The following is a 4,484-nucleotide window of genomic DNA, read 5'->3' on the forward strand; positions in this document are numbered from 1 at the left end:
CAGGGGGGCGGGCAGGCTGGGATTTTATGATGTGTAATAGATATAAATAAATATAATATAAATACATAAAATGTTATATGCATATATAATCATATATTTTAAAATTTAAAAACCTCATTTCGTATTTCCTAAAAAAGGACATTCCTAACAAGGCGAGCACTCAAATCTATTCCCTAACAGTGTGGGTGCCACTGGGTGCATATACAGGTATATATGTGTTCATACACAGCTCAGCTGCATCTTTAACACGGTTCTATTTAAGGCATATGCCCCTGTGCAAATGTTTAGATGTGTATCTTTAGATACAATAAAGAGAAAGAAAATCTCCAGAGCTCATCAATTTCTTCTTTAATATTGGACTAACTCAACCTACCTCATTTTAACAAGATAAGGACTGTAATGTAGTAGGTCTGCATTAATAGATCTGGGAGCATGCATAGACCTCTACTCTGTTTCGGTCTTTGGGTTTTTGTAAAGCAAATTTTACCGAACTAAAAGAGAAATAAACACATAGCCCTGTATGTGTGCCGGCATAAACATCACCCAGCCCCATGCCAACAAACCACTGCTTAGAGCCAGCTCAGAGTTGCTCATCCCTGTGGTATGAAACATCCCCGATTAAACTTGTTCCAAGAAAATGACCGTACTCAAATTTAGAGACACTGTTTGCTCTGAAACACACACACACACACACCCCTTTTGAAAGGATCAGTAATGAATTGAGGGTGCATTTTTTTCTTTCAAAAGCTACTATTTTTACTTAATATTACAAATAAGACACCATATTCATTTTCCAGGTTCAAAGTGTTTCTGCCCCTACCAGTGAAAACAGATGCAGGGTATTTCTAGGCAAAAAAAAAAAACAAACCAACAACAAAACCTCCAAACACAACACACCACTGAAAAGACCACAATTTTTTATAATTCAGCTCAACTCACAAAATCTTTTGTGGCTGGAGCCCTAACATGATGTAAATGACAATCTTTTAGACCCAAACAGATCAGTGCACACCCCCAGAATGCATTAATAACATTCACAGATGGGAATACAAATGCCTTCTCCAAGTCTGTTTCACAGTGTTTTACCAAATAAGTACAACAGAACGCAATTTCAAAATACGTAAGTTCAATAGATGTGGTTGTACATGTTTACAGCAGAGAGACTCCAGTGTTATGTATTTAACCTTATGCAAAAGACTGGGCCTGCTTCCTACAAACCTGATGTAAATACAGGGAAGTTTAGGAACGGGAACTCTCACAGCAAAACTACAGCTCAGACTACTGTATAAAAGCAGGTACTAAAAGCTTAATTACCAGTAGCATTATGCTGTCTATTTTGTTAAATGTGAACTCTATAATTAAGATGTAAATTTGCTTGTGAGCAGTGAATTAAAAAGCTCTGAAATGTAGAGTAAAATCCAAGAACTCCGTAGAAACATCAGAGACAAAATCATTTTTTAAATCAAATTTTAAAGTGAGAGGCTTTTAATCATGTTACTGTGTTGAGACATCCTCTTTAAGTAACCATTTGATAAATGTGGATTTTGGAATCAAATCAGAACTTGAATATGATGTCTTTATGTATAGGTATCTGTATTTCTACATAAACCTAAAATACAGTTCCTACAAACCGATTTACATGTTTACATTGGCAAAACAGGAAAATACAAATACACTGTACTGAGTGTCTCTCTGAGTGTCTGTTCACAGATTTATACCCAAATTTGCTATTTTTCAATATTTTTATGTTAAAATGCCTTCAAATCTTTTCGTATGTATGTGTTTTCTTATTTAAAAAACCACCCATGCTGAATCCCTATACATGAGTAATTTGATAAGGTCACTTTCTGTATTAAGTTCCCTGGAATGCACCCTCCTTAAAATATGACAGCTAATCCATTTTGAAACTTCCCAAAGCACAGATTAGCTTGATTTCTGCTTTCCCTTCATTATCTTCTAAGATTGTGTATTTATATTCAAGTGCTGAAAGATGATGGTCTTCTGTCATAGTCTGTCTTCCTGTAAGCTCTCCTTTTCATGTTCACATAGTTTCCTGCTACCTTGTTGGCTTGTCATCCCCCACCCTCCTTTTACACCTCCAAATTACACATTTTTCCTCTCCCCCTATTAACCATCACTACTACCTTTCTATCAACCATACTTCATCCAGGCAAGCGGCTCTCTTCCCTGCCAGTGCTGCTTCTTGGAGAACCAGAAATACAGTGCTGTACTTTGCATGTTGATAAACAAAGCAGTTGGCTTCTTCCCCTGGGACTGAAAGTGTCACCTCTACCAGACCAGGGCCTGGAATTCCAACTACATTCCTGAACTTGGGTTTCACAGTTAACCACCAGTTTGGGGAAGGGAAAAATAAGAAAGAAATCACAGCAGCAAACACACTGGGGCAAAGCATAGCTTCATTTTCTCAAGCTTTTCTGTAGAAATAAATAAAAACAGTAGTAGGGGAAAGAAAAAAAAGCAAAACAGGCAACAGTTTACTGAATTTTATCAAGGAACATAGAATAAGAACATGCATGCAAACACACATCCGCACTAACTTATCAAAACGTACAATGCAAAATCTTACCACAAGGAGTCTATACAAAACAGTGGTAATGGAATCAGAGAGGGGAAGGAAAAAATCGTCATGAGTGCCTGTACCAGTCAAGGGGCATTACTGAGCAGCAGCTACATTTCCATGTCTCTGTGTGCATATAATTTTTCCTGCGTGCCAAATAATCTTTAAGCATCTTCATGTTTAAATACTACAGACATTTCAAGGCATCCAAACACACAGATTCCTAAAACACAACTAACTCAAAGCAACTGAAGAAGTAGGAATCGGTGGCACTTCACAGAAGCTGCACCGTGCATTGTGTCAAATGCTTATTTATTTACCAAAAGGAGCAACAAGCTCAAGCCATCTAGGAAGGAGCAAGAATATGAAAGAGTCCGTTAGCTACTGAGATTTTATTTGAAAACAAGTATGCTGTAACTTTAGATAAAAATTTGCTATAGACCATTGTACCTTATTCAAAGTCCAGCTGGTAAATATCATGTTAAGAATTCAAAATAACTATCAAAGTATCATCAGCTATGTGAATTTCTCTTTATCCACAGTCACTAATTAAAAAACCCACAACTCAGATGTGCTATGCTACACCAAAATCAACATCGGAACAGTATTGTCACTGTCTACTGGTCTTTTGCCTTTTGTGCTTCTCACTGGAAGGCGCTTGGTGCATCCCTGGATATACCGCTAATGAGTTAAAAAAACCCCAACACTATGAAAGTTCCAAATTCTGCTCACCTGTTTGCACATAGCTGGACAAACTGTAGCGGGTTATTACTTTAAAGCCATCTGCTACTTCAATCTGTATTTAGCATTAATTACTCCTTGTTTTGATCTTAGAGAAAAAAGCTCGCATAACACAATCTCCGAATGCTCCTCAGAACTTTTCAACAGGGCATTCACAAATATACAGAGCAAGGCTTTTAGCTTTTGCTGGTACACTCAGTTCCATCATATAAAAAATGTCTCCTTGAAATAACAGCAATTGCCTTACCATGCTACCGAACTACATTCACTTCATCTGGTCTCAAATAAATACTCTGTATTTTCTTGTCATTTTATTTTCAAGGACATGGGTATTTAAATGACTGCCTTCACTGGTACAGAATAGAAACCATTCACATTGCTATAAATGAAAATTATTCTCTTGACAAAACACCTTTTCCAAAGCCTCTGACAAAAAGAAAGAGAAAAAAAATAGAAAAAGGGAGCCGCACGCACATTGCCTGTCACCCACCAAAAAAAGGTCTACTCCCTAAAGATAATTCAGGCACACACTTCAATATGGATATCTCACTATTACCCCAAGCTCTTTTTTTTTAGTGTAAGTTTCTTCAGAGAAGCTGAAGTGCATTACTGTCTCAGACAGCCAAGGATAAGATGACTGAGGGAATTCAGTTGCTCTGTTTAATTAATACAGGATTATTTCACTTTCATTTTGTGAAGCTAATAATATGACTGGTGGAATGTCAGTAAAAATTAAATCATAAACTAGTGCAGTACCAAAGGGAAAACTTACTTTAGTTATGGAGTATTCCCAGCAGAAATCTTGAAAATCTTATACATATTTACACTGATAAAATACCACATGTACTTCATGGGATACTGCAAGCTTTCTACAATCCTTGTGGCATGTATTTACAGAGCAAGAGTTAACATTTTGAGATTATACATTAATAAATGAGTTGCAGTTATATTGTTTCTTGAATGTTAAGCACCACATACTAAACGCAGGAACACGTTCAAGGTCAATGTCCTATTTTAGACCTTTTCAGCAGCTGTGATATTATGATAATCACACTTAAAATATTCCTATAGAAAGAGTAAATTAGTCCTTTTCACTAGAAGGATTATTATGATAAACAACAAATCCAAAAGAGAACAAATTCAGATTTCTCACACACATCCCCCC

The 4,484-nt window shown here is 36.6% G+C and overlaps 1 protein-coding gene across 3 annotated transcripts in view; it reads right to left on the bottom strand.

Annotated features, from left to right (window-relative positions):
• Nucleotides 1–4,484, bottom strand: part of ESRRG (estrogen related receptor gamma) — a 350,096-nt gene that overhangs the window by 164,667 nt on the left and 180,945 nt on the right. The window lies entirely within an intron of this gene.

The sequence above is a fragment of the Athene cunicularia genome (genome assembly GCF_003259725.1).
Source record: "Athene cunicularia isolate RWA chromosome 3 unlocalized genomic scaffold, athCun1 chr3_part1, whole genome shotgun sequence".
In the NCBI taxonomy this organism is placed as follows: domain Eukaryota; kingdom Metazoa; phylum Chordata; class Aves; order Strigiformes; family Strigidae; genus Athene; species Athene cunicularia.